The 19556-nt window shown below is 52.4% G+C and overlaps 1 protein-coding gene across 2 annotated transcripts in view; it reads right to left on the minus strand.

Moving 5' to 3' along the window:
- The window catches only part of Znf423 (zinc finger protein 423), a 317473-nt gene that overhangs the window by 264822 nt on the left and 33095 nt on the right, over positions 1–19556 (minus strand). Inside the window, exon 1 of one of the 2 annotated variants that reach the window (XM_013516283.1) lies at positions 6299–6317. The exons of the other annotated variant lie outside the window; for it this stretch is intronic. The gene's annotated coding sequence lies outside the window, so the exon portion shown is untranslated. Of the gene's footprint in view, positions 1–6298; positions 6318–19556 lie in introns of those variants that run through there. 2 annotated transcript variants of the gene reach the window in all.

Here is a 19556-nt window from a genome sequence, read left to right on the forward strand (position 1 = left end):
GGGGCTCCAACTCAGACTACACATAACAGGGCCAGAGAGCTGTTCATCCCTGCAGAGCAGGGACAGAGAAGAGCCAGGCCTAGGGAAAAGCTTGATCTTAAATTCCTCTAGCTGTTGTGAAGTCGATCACTCAGCTACCCACCCCCCAAGTCAAGGGTGCTGAAGAAAACCCTTCAAGATGGGCGTGGTGGCAAATAACCCAGCTACTTGGGAGGCTGAGGCAGGAGGATCATGAATTCAACATTAGTCTGAGCAACACAGTAAAACCCTGTCTAAAACAAAACAAAACAGAAAGACCCTGGAGCATGTAAAGAAAGATCCTGAGGCTCTGTCAGGGCTTCAGATAGATCAGAACCTTACCTTCTCTCAGGCCTGGGATCACAAGCTGTGGGTGGCTGTTGCAGCCATGGGAGTTACGTGAGCTCTACCAACCGTATCTCCCCAACTCAACACCACTTACCTAAGTGGCCAGAGCTCTCTCCCTTTGGGAGTGGGATGGGCCTTGCCACCCCCAGAGACCCAGGCCTTAAGTGCCAGGTTGTGGGCTGCAGGTATCTGTCGGCACTGAGCAAGGTGTTAGAGGGACAAGCACTGTGCCCTCTATACCACTGTCCCCTCATGAGCACATGAGACAGTGCTCTTGCTGTAGCCAGGAGAGCACAGCCCCCTTCCAGGGAGCCCAGGGAGCCAGGGGGCTCCCCAGCACCTCAAGAGACAGAAGAAATGGAGCTGGAGAGCGTAACGGAAAAGAAAGGCGAGAGGCTGAGGTGGGGGCCTGGAAATAGGAGCCCAAATACAGCTGCTGAGTCTGGACAGGGCTGGGGTCCCTTTTGTCAGGAGAGACCTAGAAAGCAGAAAGCACAGGGCATAGTTTCTACGGCAGGCAGCTTAGGAGGCGAAGAGAGAAACAAAGACAGGAAAGCACTGGTCCGAAGGTCGGAGGGCCCTTCCCGCAGGGACAGGGCCCAGAAGCCCCTTCCAGGCTCCTGGTCCCAATCCATACCAGGCCTGCTGCCCAGCTGGCTCCAAGGACCTGCAGGCCCATCCTGGACAGGAATGCCCAGAGGTAGGGGTACTATTCCTTTGCGCAGAAACATGGCCAACGATTTGTTCCAATTTGCACAAAGGCGTTGAAATCATAGCACAGCCCACAACCATCTCCGCCGTCCCACTTCTGGGCAAAATTACCACGGCTGAATGCAAACAGACCCAGTTACCTGACGCACATTGTCCAGGCTCCTCAGAGGTGGGGACAGGTAGGCCGTGGGCAGCGCTCGAGATGAGGGTCTGCAGCTAGAGCTGAAACCACCCCAGAACCCAGCCCAGGGCCCTGAGCACCAAGCTGGACCCTCAGAGAAGCCTGCCAGGGTCCCATCACAGCCCCATCCTTAACGTTCTGGATTCACCCTCACCACGGGCTCTGCATGTAAGTGACCTGGGAACACCAGCTATAGCTCCTCTCTTGCACCAAGGCTGAGGGTATTCTGCAGGTCCCCCTGTCACAGACCCCAGCACAGGGCACCCCACCTTGGGCAGGGGGGCTGTCATTTAAAGAAACCTGACTTTTAGACACCCAGCCTCTCTCTAACCCCATGCTTTCAGAAAATAAAATGTTTTCCAAAGCAGCTGCTGCAGAGCTGGAGGAGACTACTGCACAGACCCATCATGAGGTGTAATGGGTCTCCAGGTCAGTACATTTCTAACAGGTCTTTGAGGGCAATTTTGACAACATCTGATTTTTTTCTTAATTGCTGACTTCAGACCAACCCATACAGCACATGCCCCTGACACTGCTAGGAATTTTTTATCAAGTATCTCCCTAACTATGTCCAGCCCCAGAACCTAGGAAGCTAAATCTTGCTCGGCCATTGACTTCCCTTTGTCTCCTTGCCTTACTGCATATAAAACAAGCAGAACAGGAAGACTCCTGGTAATCATCCAAGAATTCCAAAAAGGAAGTTGGTCCATCCTTACAGGAGAGGTAACCCTTCCAAACACCCATCGGAGCTCCTCTACCCATACAGATGAGCCAAGAAAGATGATACGGAAAAGTACAAGAACAAGGGTCCAAGAAGCAGAGCAGGCCCTAGAATTGGGAAGCCCAGGTTTAAATCCTAACTGTGCAGCAGAGGCCACTAGATCTCAAACAAGATGCAGCTGGCCCTCCATATCCACATCCGTGGATCCAGAACACCCTGATAGAAAACATTTGGGGAAAACATACACCTGTACTGAACACGTAAAGACATTTTTTCTTGTCTTATTCCCTAAATAATATAGTATAACAACTATTTACAGGCTATTTATTTACATTGTGTTAGACATCATAAGTCATCTAGAGATGGTTTTAAATGTACGGAAGGATTGTATAAATTATATGCAAACCGTACAGTTTCCTATAAGGAACTTGAACATCCACGGAGTTTTGTATCCATGGAAGTCCTAGAACCAATCTCCCAACAGCCAGGGACAACTGTACTTGATCTGCTCTGACTTTCGGTCTCCTCTATACAATGGGGTTGCTCTCCCTAAAGCGATCAGCTGAAGGTAACTGCAAGCTGTGGTGCCCCACATTGCTGAGATAATTCAAGCTTGCCCTCCTGCCCCAGGTCCTGGTTGGCTGTGGAGCTCTCACTGTGCCTGGAAAGACAGGAGGGCTGAACACTGAGATCAGGCTTCCCTCTGAGACTCCCCCAACCCCACCCACAAGAAGACGCAGCGGGAGCCAGGGGATCCCTGGGCATGTGACCTTCCAGTCCCCACCTCAGTGCAGGGACAGAACCATCAGGAGTTCACACTCTAGAGGCTCAGCTTCTGCACCCGCTCATCTCCCTCACACCCCCTCTCAACCCCCATCATCACCCTGCAGCCTGCAACACACACCAGAAGAACAGGGCTAGGAGAGGTCTGCAGGAGGAACAGCAGCTACAGCACTAGTAAAAGCTCGCTTAGGGGTTCTGAGATGCGAAGTTCTGCAGAACTCTCCTCTGTTCTTCCCCAAAAATAATAACAAAAAGGTGAGGTGGTGCTGTGTAAAATACGACAGTGAATGCAAAACACATTGTGTTTTCCCTAAATACTACAAAAAGGGTTTCTTCTTCACTAGACCAGGGAAGGAACACAGGTGGCAGACTTACCCCCCACCCCCCACTCCTGCACCCACTACCAGCACTGCTCCTCAGCCCAGATACTTGTCTTCACTGGATGATACAGCTTCAAAAGCCTCAACAAAATGAGTTGAGATCTGCTGCGCTTCTGTCCTGTTCCACCAAACTTTCATTCCCATCCCTTAAAGCACCTGGGCAGGACCCCACGTACCACACACGTGTGCACACACTCTGCCACGCATGCTTGGTATGTGACCAACGTAAGCAGGAAGACCCAGCCTTCGGGAATCACAGTGGTACTGAGCACCTGCTTCCACTCCACGCTCCAGCCCCCCTGAGGGGTAGCTTCCTCGGGGAGGGTAGAGCCCCAGGCAGCCACAGCACCTGTCTAGAAGCCAGCCCCAACTCCCCGGGCCAGTGCAGCTGTTTCCAAGCCCAGCTCCAGCTGACAGGCCAGACAGGCAAAAGAAGGAAGGAGGGGAGCTATGAACCCCACTACTCACTCATTCTACCCCGGCCCAGCCTGGCCACAGGCACACACAAAAAAAGGAAATATAATGTCACAGAGTCATCGGACGTGTCAACACTAGTGGAAAACAGGATCAGGAACTAGAAAAAAGCAAACACACAGGGAAAAGCCAGGTGCCTACATGAATTAAAATGTCGTAAGTCTTCTGTTCAGAGTCCCTCCCAGCTGTCAGAAGGGAAGCTGGGCCTGGGGGAGGTGGCGGCCCCTGGAGCCTGGGGAGCATGCACCTTGTAGCGGGCCCCTGTGTGCTGGTCTCAACCAGGCCAGCACAGCCCTTCCCCTACACTAGTGATGGTGACTCTTTTAGAGCTTTCAAGGATAACAAAGAGCCTGCTGCAGTTTGCGTGCCATAGGTTCACCACCACAGCATCCTGCGCTAGAATTGTTTGCCACCTGAGGCTTTTATAGAAGTTTCCTCACTGCTGCATGAAAGCCAGTGCCTACATTTCTCAGGAATGGAAACAGAGTCCCAAAGAAGAAAGATGTCTCCCGGGGGTCCAGATGAGCAGAATTAGAATCCAGGTGCCCAGCTGCCAGCCTCTGCAATTCCCCTGGACAACACTCCCCACCTCTGAGTAAGCAGCTGAGGCCTCACCAAGTTCTGGTGCAGGTCCCAAAGCCTTGCTTCCCAGGAGCCCCAGGCCAGCAGGACACCATCACCCTAAGATTGTGGCAGGTGTAGAATCTCAGACCCACCCAAACATGGCTGGACATGGACCCGGGAATCTGTGATTCCTCCCAGTGATTCTGATGCACATTAGAGGCTAAGAACCATGGACTGAATAACCCCATGAGATGAATACATTCATTAACCCCTTTCATAAGTGAGGAAAACTAAGACTAAGCACTTTGCCAAAGACCATGGAGCCAGGATCAGTATTCTTCACTCTTTGGCTTTACTTCTGCCTCCCACAAGCAGAAGCTCTGGTTCTGGATAGAGCAGGGTCAGTCAACACAAGACATGATTCTAACTCACTCTCTCTCACTATGCCTACCCTGTGATCTGAATTTACAAAAGATTCCTGTTAGCCCCTCCCTGTGCCAGCAGATCCAGGGCATCCTAAGAAGAGAAGAGTTCACCTTTGGGGTTCCCCAGGTCCTTGGGACAACCAGGGAAGCCTCATGAGAGTAGTGCGCTGGGAAACGTGTAAACAGGGCTCTCAAGGAGGAAAAGAGCTCTGGTTTGTAGTAGCCGCCACTGTCTATAGTATACATCCTCCCACCATGGCCAACATCTACTAAACAAGACATCTCATACACAGAGCTTGGAAAAGACGTGCCCAATCCGTTCACCATGGGATGGAGAAATAGTGCTGAGCAAGGAACCGGGAGAGGGGCTGGGGCTGTGTCCCGGAATGTCAGACATGCAGATACCAAGAGTTGTCCTTTTCTTGCTGTTTCCTAGACTTAGCATCTTTTGTCTTTTTATAAAGGTTTCTGACATAAGTAATCTACATATAATGTAGAAAACTAGGAAAGAGGTGTGAGTTAAAATTAAAGAACAGAACTACAACTTTGTCATTGCATATAGTTACAGCTTTCCAGAAGGCTATCACAAGACATAACTGAAGAACACATTCTGCCCTGTAACCTGTTTTTCTAACTCAGCAATGCGTAGTGAACAACCTTTCCCATCAAGATCATACGTGACACCGTGGTGACCGATGTGGCCCTGAGTCTCACCACGGGAGGTTCCAGGACTAACTGAACCCATCCTCCGTTGTTGGATGCCCGAGATACTTCCAGCTGTCGCCTAGAGTCAGAGCATCCACACCACAACACAATCACACATCCCCTACGGCCACCAGCCTGTTCAATGGTTTCTTAGGATTTATTCCCCGGAAGCAGGATTTCTAGAACAAAGAGCTTGTCCATTTGGGAGCTTTTAGGACATACTGTCACTCTCCTTTTCCTCCTTTGGTAAACACTAAACATTCTAGAACTGTAAGCTAGATACTAGGAGAAAGATGAGAAAAGAGACCTTCAACCACTAGAGTGTGAACCACTGTTGTTCCTCTTGGGGGGCTGAAAATAGGATCTGAAGAATGAAAGAAAGAAAGAATGAATGAATGAATGAATGAATGAATGAATGAATGAATGAACTACAGGTGGTCTGATGAAGCCCAGTCTCAGATCAGGACAAACGCATGTAGAAACAGTAAGAATCCCGCTCGTAGCGATGAAGGACAGAAAGGGGATAGCCGATGAAAGGTAGGACCCTGAGCGGCAGGGATCCCTGCCACCCACAACCCCCACCCAGAGCTGTCGTAATCCTGACTCTGAGAAGGCTCTGGGCAGAAGAACCAGCCCAGAGCCGGATGACTTGCTACTTTAACCAGAGTTTAAAAATCTGACTTTCTTTTCCACTAATATACAAATCCCATCTTAGGATGAATGAGAAACGTGCCCAAAGTCTGTGCTTCAATTTTCCCTGCTTTAAGATGAAGTCTGGAAAACTGAATTGAATCAGAATTGGCTGAGGAATGAAACAGAAATGGGGGGAAATCTGAGGAAGTCCCACCTGGCCCTGTCCCACAGCACCTCAGATTCTGCCTGCAGGGACTGGACACGGGCTCCTTATCTAGGCCTCCAGGCTCAGCCTGGCCACTGGCTCAGGCTACCTGCTCCCCGGTCAGAATCACTGCCCGGAGCTCCAGCTCACCTCCTCCAAGAAGCTCTCCGAGACCACACTGGCTTCAGATCCAAGTTACCGCCACCTGCAGAAGATTCAGTTGAAGCAAGGTGTCTTAGGATCAAATCCCAACCCACTGAGTTTTGCTGTGCAAAGTAGGGCAAAGTAGGTAACCTCTCTGTACCTGCAAGACAGCTCTGAGGATCAAATGAGATGGTTTTTATGATGTGCGTGACTCAGAGCTCAACACCCAGGGGCCTGGCAAATGGAAACCACAACCCCAACTATAGTCCCTAACTATACTTGCTTTAGGGAGAACCTCCACTCTCCTTTCCTTCTCCACCCTCCAGTTCTTGCTACAAGTGTGGACGTAAGAGACACAGTGACAACATGAAACTTCCTTTCATGACTCACACTGAGCTACACTCTTCACATTATGCAATCGTGTCTATGCCCATCCTCCCAAAGGTAGGCACCCATTTTACAGATAAGGAAACCTGAACCTATATGAATTTATTTAAATGGGCCACACTATATAAGTGATAGGAAGTAGTTGTCTACATAGCTCTGAACTGAGCTTCCATGTGCATTATTCCACCCACCTGCCTCTCTTGGTCCACGGACAGTAGTCACTGACCGGCTGGGCTCCCCAGCCGGCCCAGATCATCTCAGAAAAGCAGAAACTGATTGGGAAGCTCAAACAGCTCCTCTCACCAGACCCACCAGAGGTGGCTGCATAGAGCTCAGCACTGGGTGTGTCAGCCTAAGATAACCACAAGCCCTACCTCCTGCTTGCTGTGTGACGCTGAGCAATGACTCCACCTCTCTGAGTCTTCATTTCCAAAATGGGCAACACTAAACAGGATTACTGTTTCTGTGCCCCCAGTAAATCCATTTGGGATTGGGATATTTCCTGAAATTCCATTTCTGGGAAATGTCCTTCCTGGGCCGTAACACAGGGCCCCAGGACCCCCAGGCTGCCGTCCTGTCTAATTCCGTTTCTCCCTGAGGTTAATTCCTCAAGAACATAAGATTTCATTTCATATAGTCGTCCCTGCACAGTCTTGTTAACCAGAAACGTGCGCATATAACATGGATTTACGATGGGGCCTGGCTCCCACATCCTGTTTCGGTGGCAGCCCTGGTTCTCGCCCACTCGCTGTCCAACTCTGAAGGAAGGTGACCAGTGGAGCCCAGTGCTGCCATGCACAGAGGGACCTTGGCCCCCGTCCATCCCAGGGCTGAAGGGAAGCTGCTCGCTGTGTATTCAGAGCCCGAAGGTGGGCCCGGGGCCGAGGGGCCTGGGCGCATCAGCCTGGCCCTCTCTCCAGGTAAGGGTGTCTGCCCAGATCTGTTCAGGAAGAAAGGAAGAATGGAAGAAGACCAGAATCCTACTCTCTTTTTCTTTTTTTTCCACTTTCGTTTGAAGAAAAGCCCCATAAAGTAGAAACTAATATGTTTTTACAACCCCTTAACAACTTACCCTCTGTGCTAACATACTGTAAATAAATGTCAGTGCCTTGTTATACATGTGGTTTATTTTAAACACCAGCAAGGAGAAAACTGAGTCCCTTATTGGAAACTTATGTGTGTGTGCATGTGCACACGTGAGGTGGGGGTATGGCCATGTCCACACACATACATGTAGTTTCACCTCGTTTTGCACACACCAAACTGCCCCCTGCCTCTCTCTTTCTCTCTTCTTTCTTCCTCATTAATGCTCCCCTCCACCCCTTTAGGAGGGTAAAAGTGCACAACGCGAAATGCCCCATTTTAACGATGCGTACACATACAGAACAACTCTGCTGCGTGTGGTCATTCATTACCCTCTTTATGGGTGCAGCCCTATCCCTTCCACAGGTAGAAACTGTAACCATTTCCAAGTGTTGTGTAACTCCCCGTGATACCCCAGGGCTATGGGTGATCATAATGCTTTATGGGTTAAGGACTCGGTACTTTTAATAAGTCTGCCTGGGAGTGGGACCTTCATCGGCACAGGTGTGCCCCCCAGCCTGGCCCCATTGCCCGCCCACTGTGGTTAGCACACCCATGGGGAGGCTCTCGAGGCCCTGAGCTCCTCCACCTGGCAGCTGGTCCCCCCGCAGCAGGCTCCCTATCCCAAGCAGTGTGTGTTCCCAAAGCAGGCTGCGGACCTTCCCGTCACACTGCTACCATGAAGGGTGTGTGCCGGGCCAGCTGGACACACACCTGAGCAGTGACCGGGCCTCCCCACGTGGCAGTATCCCCCACACTCCCGCCAGAAGCACACACCCCCTGCACTAGAGGCAAAGGGATGCTTCAGTCCATAAACTCCTTTACTTAAAAGCCATTTCTTCTAGCTTCCCTCTGAGTCGTGCTGCTCACAGAACTGCACATTTGGTGTGCTAGTGACAAATTTTCTAAAAGATCTTACAACCAACCTAGAAAGCAACATTTTCCTAATGGACAATAAAATAAATATGTAAGTATGAAGGGAAAAAAAAACCTTCCCCCACCCCCCACATGTGCTTATCTCTGTACCAGGTCCTCAACCTCACTAGTGGGGCCCATCACGTGGCTGAGCTTCCAGCTCCGGGCTGGGCCACGGAGGCCCAGCCCGGGAGAGGCTCAGGGGAGCCCAGCCCAAAGGCAAGGCCCGAGTAGGGACATAGCTGAAGGCAAGATGCCTGCAGCCCCCAGCGGCCCCAGGGCTGGCACAGAGCCCTGAAAAGAAGCACGTCCCAGTGCAGGGGGACACTGGGCCCTTCCCACCCCAGCCACATCTGTCTCATCCCAGCCGTGAGCGGCCCAACACTTGCCAGATGTGGTCCGCCCAAAGGGACGGAGTTCATTTTCCTCCTGTCCTGTGATAATACTTGGCTGTGTTTATTTAACTTTCTGCTTTGGATGGTGAGAGATGGGCCAGGAAAAATCAGTTTGGCTCCCTTCGGTCAAAACAGCAGCCCACACATCATGCAAGGACACCCACACAGTGACGCCCCCCCTCCACCATCCAAGAAGACACATCTGGCCCGCTGCTGGCAGGGGCCGCTTCTTGCTTGGACCCTCAGGGGGCTGAGCAGTGCGAGGCGGCAAAAGCTACAGCTAGAACATGTGCTCCACGTGCCCGCAGCGTCCCCTCCTCCTACAGCCAGATCTCATTCGGTCCTCCCCACCAGGCCCGGGGCCCGGACCCAGGACCCCCAGGAAGCGGAGAGAAGGACCACAGCAAAGGAGCGAGCCCCCAAGAATGGCTCTGTGCCCCACTCCACACCTGGCACCCCTCCTGGACACATCGCCAGGCTCCCGAGGGGAAAGGAGGGACTTTGGGGTGGCTTGACACAGCCAGAAAACATATCTGCTGCATGTTATCTATTCTTTTTCTTTTTTTTTTTTTTTCATTAGTGGGAGTTGATTCCATGGCCTCATACTGAGTTATATCCCAGCCCTTTTTATTTCTTACTTTGAAACAGTCTTGCTAAAGTTACTGAGTTGCCCAGGCTGGGCTTGAACTTGCAATCCTCCTGCTTCAGCCTCCCAGAGTTCTGGGATTACAAATGTGCACCACTGTGCCTGGCTATGTGCCACCTGTCCTTATGGACTGGCTTGGTTTGGTGCTCCATACCCTGTGGCATATGAAGCACACTGTGGAAACGGGAAGAAGGTGCTGAAGTCTGCAGCTGGAGTGCCTTCCCAAGAGGACCCCTCTGCATGGTATCACCGTGAGCACCCTCTGGCAGACAGGACCCAGCCCTTCATTCAGCCACCCAACATTCACAGGCCCACAGCCTGTAGCCCACTTCTTCCCACCCCTGACTCCTGCCCTCCTGGACAAGGACACCCCCAAGTCAAAGCTTTGCCCATTAGCCACTCCCTGAAAAGAGCAGCCTGCCCTCCTGCCCCTGCTCAACCCACGGCTGTGCATGGGCGTGGACACCTGGGAAACACACCCAGAAAGGGGCTTGCAGGCCAGGGCGGCAGGGCCCACAAGGCCTGGGCATATAGTCTGGAAGGGGAGCACATCCCCATGGCTCCCACACTCCTCACCCAAGGAGGAAGACAAGGCAGGGGCCTCCACGCAATGGAGGCAGCAGCTGCTGTGGCTGAGCCCTGCCACCGTGCTCTTCCAAGCCCCCCGACCCCCTCCCGCGTCCAGCCCCAGTCCCAGCTCATGAAGTTCCCACCTCTGCAACCTCCACCTCATTTTCCAGACCTTGCAGCTGTTTCATCACCTGGTGCACCCCTCTGTGTTGGGGTGGAGTGGCTGCTACCCAAGTCTGCTCCCCCATCCCTTGAATAAATCAACCCCTGCTCCACTGGGTGCTGTACTCCTCCCCGGGCACCCACTCCACTGGGGCACCTGAATGTGTCAGTCTGTGCTGGGTGATGGACTCCCTGGAGGCAGAGGGACCCAGCCTGCTCCACCTTCTGTCTCCCAGCCAGGCACCCACCATTCACCCTTAAAATGAATTCATCCCAAGCCCTCTGCTTTGTGACTTTGTTTAATCCCCTAGACTAGGGACAAAATTCAAACACAGGTGGCACACACAGAGAAAACTACAGCTGCCCATGGTGGCCCCTGGGAAAGGTGAAGCCAGGAAGGTATCCATAAACTCAGGTGTCCCCTTTTTGGTGCACCAGCAGTCCCCAGGTGTGGCCAGGACCTCAGGTGCACTGGACAGCACTGGAGAACTGGGAACAGGAAGTTCAGAGGCCCACAGGGATGTGGATAATGGCGTGGGGCGGGGCGGCGGGGGTCCTCAAACCACATCTTAGCCAAGGAACAGATGCTGTTAGCCCAGGAGGTGGCAGGCTCGGGGGCCCCAAGAGCTGTCTTCGGGCATCTGAAGGGCTGTCGTGGGGAAGAGGGACTGAGCTTGCTGTGTGGCCCCAAGGGGTCACACCAGGACCAACCGGCAGAAGTCAGGACAGGAGGGTTCCATCCGCAGAGGCTGCAGGGGAAGGGTGGGGCTTGTGAGGCCGCCAGTGTGGGGCGGGGGCAAGCAGCAGAGAGACTCCTGGGGGCCACTCAAGGCTCAGACAGAAGAGGAGATGAGCGCTGACCTTGCTGGGACCTCCAGTGATTTCAGGGGATCCAGGCTGGTTCCAGAAATGAGTCCTGGATGGGAGGGGCCCCATCCGTTGCCACAGTTGCCACTCAGCTCAACAGGGGCTGATCTGGTTTCTCCCAGGAGGGCAGAAATCAGGACGTTTCTATGGACTCCTCCTAAACAGTTAAGCAAGCCTAGCCAAACCACACGCAGGCCTTACAGCCTGACCGCGAGGGGAGCCCTGGTCTCGCAGAAAGCACACAGGGCGGTGCATCCACCCAAGGCAAGGGGCCGCGGAAGCGCACGAGTTAAAGCAGGCGGCTCTGCGCACTTCAGGCTGCAGCTGGCCTCAGCCCCCCGTGAGGCCCTGTCAGCTGCCCAGGCCCCGCCTGACCATCCCGCCTCAGCCACCCAGCCTGGAACCTCGGATCTGGGAACAGGGCCGCTGCCTGAGGTGGGTGAGGCACAGCCCACCAGGGAGGTTCTGTTCCCTGTGCCCTGCTGAGAGCCATCTGCTTATGTGGCATGGCCACCACTGGAAAGAGTGCAGACCTGTGCCCCTGGCCTCTTCCCCTTCCCCTTCCCCTGCACTTCCAGGTCTGTGCTCAGGGGGCAGACTTCCGGGGGCAGTCATGGCATCTCCACACATTCGACTTCAAGGAACGTGGACAGGAAGGGCTGGGCTAGTGTCCCGCACACAGCAGACTCGTGTGAGCCTCTTAGGAGCCCTGTGGGTAGTTGTTAACCATTCTTCTTCACAAATGAGGAAACCCCTCCTCAGAGAGGTTAAGACACTCACCCATGGTCACACAGCCAGCAAGCGGCAGAGTTAGGATTTGAACCCAAGCCTATCCAAATCTTCCCATCCCCAAACCAAATTCTTAGAGCAGCATGTTCCAGTTCCAGGCCTCTCCACCTGGTTATTCTCTATGGTTCCAGGTACCTGCTGCCTGACTCTGTGAGACAGGAAAGAGGGCAAAGCCAGTGTTACTGTATGGACTGCAGCGAAGCTAGCAGAAGCAGAGCCACTTTCCTCAGTTTCCCCATCTGTCCTACAAGGCCGCATGTCTTGCAGGCACAGCGGATGAGCCATCACTTGCAGGCATGGTAGACCGTGGGGGGTGTGGTAAGTTAGGGGACCTGGGATTGGAAACAGCAGCAGGAGAAAACAAGGTCCCCAGAACCCCAAGGCTAACTAACCCCAGGCTGCCCCTCCATGACTGTGGGCTTGGACCCCGGGCAATGCTGTGTCCCAGGTCCCCAGCCCTGAGCCCACACAGCGTTTTCCACCCCAAGCACTAATACCCGAGAAAGCCTGAGCCGGGTGAGCCTTGGCCAAATACAGTGGCCACTGCCCTGGGGCAGAGGGATGGGGAGTCTGCGCCCGGGCAGGTGACCAGGCTGCTCCTCAGGGTTGCTGGTGACCAGTGGCCTTTTGTGCATGTGTGTGACAAGTTAGCTTAGAAAATCCTGAAGCCATGCACTTCTCCCAGAGGCTAGGGGGGGGGTGCCTCTGCGGGGGAGGGAGTGTCTGTCCTATGTGCGGGCACACTTTAGAACCAGATACCAAAAACGAGGGACAGTAGTGACCTCAGGGGAGGGCAAGTGCGTGGCTGGAGCTGTTTTTAATTTTGTGCCTGTGTGTTCATTAGCAACTTACGTTTTTTAAGTTTACACATGCTCTGCTTAAAGTCCTCCACCACCAGAGTGCCACATTCACTCTGCCACTCCACCTTGCTCCACTCTTGCAAATCCAGACCTACTGGGCTACAGGACCTCGGAGGAGTCCTTGCCCTCTCTGCACTCTTATTTCCCTGTGGGTACAAGAACAACACTGGACCAGGCTCCTCCAAGGCCCTTCCCACCCCAGTGCCCCATGCGCTGTGATGGGGTGAAGCCAAAGCTGGCTTAACAGGTGACAGCTCGAGTCACTCCAGCTGTCTCGGCACCCCAACATCAACTGCTGAGCCTCCGAGATGGCAGGATAGCCTACCAGGACGGCAGCGCAGGCAGGCAGGGACTCAGCCCACCAGGTGTCCGCTGCCTCAGCCTCTGCCAGCTGCACCTGGCCATGTGCTAAGAAGCCACTTCCCATCCTCGGACACCCAGGGTGTCAGAATGCCCTCCTACTCTGTGCCCGTTAGCTCACAGAGCAACTCCTCCCGGCGCCACCCATCTCCAAAGCCACCCTGAGCCTCAGTTTCCCTCCATCCACTCCACCTGCTCCTCTGAGCCTCCATGAAATTTCCTCTCGCCTAAGCTGGACAGTGCTCACATCTGTCACGTGCAGCCACCACACCCTGAGGGACCGGGAGGCAGCACCGGAGCTGAGACCGCAGCTGAGACCACTTTCGTCCCCACTCAGGAAAGGCCAAGAGCTAGCAAGACGGTGCCAAGAGCCCACACCGTCCACTTGTGCAAAGGCCACGGGTAGTCAAGAGGAGCACACACAGCCCCCAAGCTCCACCGGAAGGACCTGAAAGAGCAGCAAACAGCTCCCTCCTGCAGGGCACGATCTGGACCTGTTGAACTCTCCCTTCCTCCTGGAAACACAGGGAGCAAGACACAGCAAGTGCAGAAAAGGTAAGGTGCACCCATGCTCTACCGAAGGCTGCAGGGCCGCCAGGGCTGAGAGCTGCGCTGGGCCCCCAGGCCATGAGGAATGTGGGCTTCGAGACAGAGGAGGCCCTGGTTATGGTTGGAGGACCTCCGACAAGACCTGTGACATTAGCCCTTTAGGCATCGCCTGTAAAACCGACACGATGTGCCTGCCTTCTGGGTGCTACCAGGTTTACCCAGAGCCCGGAGTGGCTTCCATTCACCCTCCCCACCACAGGGCACGGGTAGAGGGAGAGCAAGCAAGTACAAGGGAGAGGGCTGCAGCGTGGCTCAGGGGCAGAATGCTAGCATGTGTGAGGCCCTGGTTCCATCCTCAGCACTAGGGGAGAAAAATACGGTGTGTTCCCCTTTTCAAATGGGCAGTCTGCGACTCAGGAAGGTCACGTGCTTGGCCCTAAGAACTACAAAAGTACCCCAGTCCTCCAGGCTCCTCCCAAGCAACCGAATTAACTGAATGGCTGTTCAGCTGGATCTGGAGAGGTGGGGACATTGTCAATGCCCCTGCAAAGGGCCTCATACCTGTTTCTCTACCCATTTGCACCCAGGAATGTGGCCTAGAACAGCTCTGGCAAAGGGAAGCCGGGTGCATGAGCAGCATGGACAATAGGAGGCTGGCATCCCTGGCAGTGCAGGTGTCCAGCAAGAGGGCGGAGGCAGGAAGCTGCTGATCCCTTAGGAAGCAGGGCACTGCCTCCCCTGTGCAGCTGGGCACAACTCTGAGGCTCTCTTTCCCACATGTGTGCATTAGACACACACTTCCTGAGCCCCTCAGGGAGAGCAGCACATTGGTTAGCACTTCAGGGTCTGCATGAAATAAACTCCAGCTCCTGGCTACTCATAAGCTGTGAGACTTCCGGCCAGTTACTCACCCTCTCTGAGCTTCACTGTCCTCCTTGTGACAAAGGGAACAAGCACCTCCCTTAGCAGTAGAATAACACTGCTCAGTAAATGTGGCCATTCTTAACAAAAAGTGTTGTTATCCCTTCCCTGTCCGACACCCCCGACCACTCCTCTGGGAAATAAGCAGCCCTCTGAGCCACTCCTGACATGGAGACAGCACAGGAAGTTACCCGGGGGCTTCCCAATCCTTGTTAGGTGGGGAAGCCCCTTTATTTTTCCACGAGAAATATGATGGATGGGATCTAATTCACAAAGAAGTTAAGGGAGGCGAGAGGCTCAGCACCTCACCTCCCAGCCTGTTAGCTGAGTGCCCCACAGGACAAATGAGGAGATAAAGCACAGAGAGGGTGTCTGAGTGGTGTGGAGTCACAGAGCAAGCAAGAAGCAGGGCTGGACCAGAAGCTCAGACACAATCCCGGGCAGCATCGCCCCAGCTCATCTAACCCTGTTCGTGTTGGCAACGCTCAAGAACCCCACGGCCACACAGGTACTGAAGAGGGGTGAGAGGGCTCCTCCGGCGGAGCAGTGGAGCATGTGCCCATGTGCACCTGCACAGCGCCAGCAGGCCCAGGGCTACCAGGTCTTCTGACTACTTTGAAGAAATTTCTAGCCAGAAACCCAGATTTCTGTGCAAACTTTCCTAAATTTTAAGTGATTTGAACCTGAGCAGCCAACAAAACAAAACGATGGGCACTGGGTGCACCACTCAGGTCACCAGCTTGCAACCCTCGTTCCAGGATTTCAACGTAGGTCCTAAGGAGGACTCCCGGCCAGTAAGTCAGAATGACATGAGCGACGCCTGGACAGGACCCTTCCCTGTAAATCAGTGTCCTGCCTGGTGGCCCAAAGTCTACTGCTACCTATTCATTCTGTGAGGCCAAACAGCTCTCTCCCTAGTGTTCCCCCGAAAAGAAGATTGCGAAGAGTTTATTGCTAATATCTCGGTCTAGGAGAGACCTAGGTGATGTTTTGAACCTGGAAAAACAGAAGATAATAATAATGACAGTAGCAATGACTAAACTATACTGAGTAGTAGTATGTTCAAGGGACCAGCCCAACTTCAGGGTCGCAGGGAACTGCAGAGACTTGTGAGAGGGTACAGAAAACAGCTGTCCGATTTAGGAAAGACGCTGCCAATTCCCCCCAAAAGATCACCCTCCAGGCTGAGATCAGACAATTGATGTCTTTCCAGCAAGAAAGCATCCACCACATTTGCCATCTCAAAATAAGTCTGGCATCTTCCAGGGACAAAACTTCCAGCTGCCAAATCCCTGGGGCTCAGCTGAGGCTCGGGCCACCTGACGTTTTCGGGGAAGGCGGGGGTGGCGGCCAGAGTCCTAGCAGTGGGGAGGGGAGGACAGAGAAAGGTAGGGGAAAGTTTGCCTCGACACTTTTCCCTAAAATGCTGATCTTAGGTCTAGACAATAGAAAAGATGCTGCTAAAATTACTAGGAAGTCTTTCCCCAAAAGGCATTCGGTTACATCTGATTTCAACACTGCACCTGCAGTCCATCTCGTGGCCCGTCCTGGACTTCCAGATGAGGGCTCCAGAAGTGGCCGCCGACACTAGGAAGCAGTAAGTGAAGCAGCGGCCTGGAGAGAACTTCCTAGGCAGCACACAGGGCAGCAACAGGAATGCAAGTCCCAGCCCCATCCGGGCTTTGGCCACAGAGGCACAGGGACCACCTTGAGCTTTGGCCTGAAAAAGAAGAGCTGGCAGCGCCTGCTCGGGGACAGTGTTCAGGCAGAGCTGAGGCCCTGGAGGGAGGAGAAGTGGGGAAGGAAGAGCTAGAGAACAAAGAAAAACCAGGAAGAACAAGACCACCAGGCCACTCCTTCTCCCAGCCTTTGCATGTGTGTCCTTTGTCCGTGCAGTTCTTATCTTTTCATGACATTAGGTAAGTACATAGCTGAGTGTGGTTACCTCCATTTTATGGATGAAGAACATGAGGTCCAGAGAGGTTAAGACACCAGGATCACACAGCTACTAGCTGCCTGTCTTGTTTAGTTCACAAACCTCTTCTTTTGATTCCACATATCGGCCTCTTTAGAGTTCATCAAAGGTGCTAAACCCTTCCCACCACAGGGTGTGATGAGTAGGCACCACCACCAAGGCCCCAGCCCAGGCCAGGTCCTACTCATTCCCCAGTCACAGCTCTGTCATCCCTTTTCCTCAGAAGCCTCTTGTTTGTGTGAATCCAATTCCCCTACCCCTGGACACATCTGGCCCAAATGAATCATAGAGCATCACACCCACAGCCCACCTTGTCTAGGCAAAGCTGCAGAAAGCTCACCTGGAGGACCGCTGGAATTCAGATTCCTAGGTTGGGCTCCCCCCAGAGATTCTGATTCAGACTGCAGCAGGGCCTGAGAATCTGCATTACTAACAAGGTGCTGCTGCAGCTGTTGCTGCTGCTGTTGACCCTGAGCTGTCCATTACAGTAGGCACTAACCTCCTGTGGCTATTTAAATGAAAAATCCATCAAAACTAAAGTAAAACAGTAATCTGGGCACAGAGGCACGTGCCTGTGGTCACAGGTCCTTGCAAGGCTAAGACAGGAGGATCAGTTGAGCCGGAGAGTTCAAGGTCAGCCTTGAACATGGTGAGACACAGTCTCAAAAGAAAAAAAGTTGGTTCCTGCTCTCACTGATCACATTTCAAATCTAAATAGCCACATGTACTTAGTGGCTACCAGGCTACCAGTAAGATGTAGAATATTACCATCACTGCTGGAAGTTCTGTTGGACAGCGTTAGCCTAGACTCTGGGACACATACTACTGTTGGTAATCTTAGGCTTGCCCTTCTATCTGATTACTGCTGATTCTTTCCCAAGAAAGCATGTTTTATGAGGACGAGGGTTAATACTATACTCAGATCATAGAAAACCCTCAGAAACACTTACTGATTAAATGGATGAACAGATAGATGGGGGTAGATGGACAGACAGACAAATGGACAGGTGGATGGATGTATGGATGGATGGACAGATGGACAGATGGATAGGTGGATGTATAGAATTCAGTAAAGGTCAGAGGATCCCAGTGGCTTAACTCTTCTCTGAGGTCAGATTCTACGCCCTGCCATGTCCTTTCATGATCCCTTGCTCAATACTAAAGCCTCTGCTCCCACATATGAGCAGCAGGACGGTCCCCCAGACCCTGGACAACCATGCCCTGCCTGAGAGGAAGCTGCATTGAAAAAGAAAGTAATCCTGAAACGCCTTTGCTATTCTGAGTTCTTGGATACCTAGCAAATAAGAGCTGACAATCTGCCTTTCATAGCTCCAGCTTCGAGTATCTTAAAGACATTTCTTTCCAACAAAGTAACCCAAATAAATCTAGCGACTTTTTTTATAAAGAGAAATAATTAAAGAACAGATGGTGTTGCTTACTTTGAAATTTTTGCTCTAAAATAGATTTTGTGTGCACCTTGGTTGGAGTTCAACTCCCCCCTTGTATCCATGTGTCAGAGAAGGAGATCAGCTCACTAATTACCTGGCTGTCTTTTCCCTACAAGATCCCAATTTAAGAATCTCGTTTCATTCTAAGAAAATTAATTCAAAATGCCAAATAATTTAAAAATGTATTAAGATTCCCCTTAGACTAGAAAGCAAAAAGGAGCTTTCATTTGTCTGCTTTAAATCACCTTGGGTAGGAAGACTGAAGTTTAGCTCTTAAGACTTGATCCCTAGAATTGAGCTTTTGGCAGAGCTATTGGTTCCATATGTCCACAAAATGTTTCATTTAAAATATATGTGCTTTTAAATTGGTCTCTGACCATTTCTATGCCATGGTCTCTAACCACTCCACAAATTTTCCCAACCCTTGGAGCCTTGTTCTCCTCGGAAGCTAGACTCTTTTATTTGCATTGGAGGTAACCTATTTCCAGCATACCAAAACCTGTTCACTTTCAAAGCCACTCTTGGAGATTTTATAGCCTGAAATGGAATAAAATTTAAATTTAATAAAATCTGAGACCAAAAAAGAAAAAATGAACTGGTTTAAAAGCCAGCTACCCAGACATTGAGGAAAATATTCTGAGAAAACCCCACAGGGCAGAGGGGGAGAAAGCCAGACCATGGTTAGCCTGCCAAATGTCATTTGGGGCTGGCTTTAGAAGAGAACCAGAGCTAAGGATGCAATGCAATTATTTAAATCCAGAAAGAAAAATGTTTGCTCCCAAATTTGGCATCAGACAATTGCCTCTGATTCCAACTGACTCTATGCACGGGTCGGAGAGCTCCTAGCCCAGAAGATCATGTGGGACAGGGTGCCACACCTGGGCTTGAGGTGCCTTCTGCAAGGTAAAAGATTCTGGTCTTTTATCAAATGAACTCGAACTCGGAGTTTCACTCTAAGGCCTTAGGAGGTAGCAAACCACATTTTTCTTTAAACTCCAGGTTGTAACAAGAGGAGATTTCTCTCTTCTTTTGTTTCTCTGTCTCTGCCTTTGTCCCTGGCTGGCAGTCCCCTCCTCTGCCCCTGCAGCTCTCTCTCTTTCCCTCCCCCTGGCTCCCGGGAGTGTGAAGGCCTTGCTTGGCTGTCACTCAGGCCCTTTTGTGGGCCCAGGGAAGGAGGCCACGCGGGGCTCCACAGGCCTCAGGGTATTACTACGCCCCCCCACAGCCCCGTCCCTCTGCAGCCTCAGAGGCTGCGCTCAAAAGGCCACGAGGTCTGCTGCACACACCCACGAATGCGCCTCTGCAGGCTGCATTCAGTGCCTCCCCCAGAGATGGTT

The sequence above is a fragment of the Chinchilla lanigera genome, unplaced genomic scaffold (assembly GCF_000276665.1).
Source record: "Chinchilla lanigera isolate Chin_1 unplaced genomic scaffold, ChiLan1.0 scaffold00032, whole genome shotgun sequence".
Lineage (NCBI taxonomy): Eukaryota > Metazoa > Chordata > Mammalia > Rodentia > Chinchillidae > Chinchilla > Chinchilla lanigera.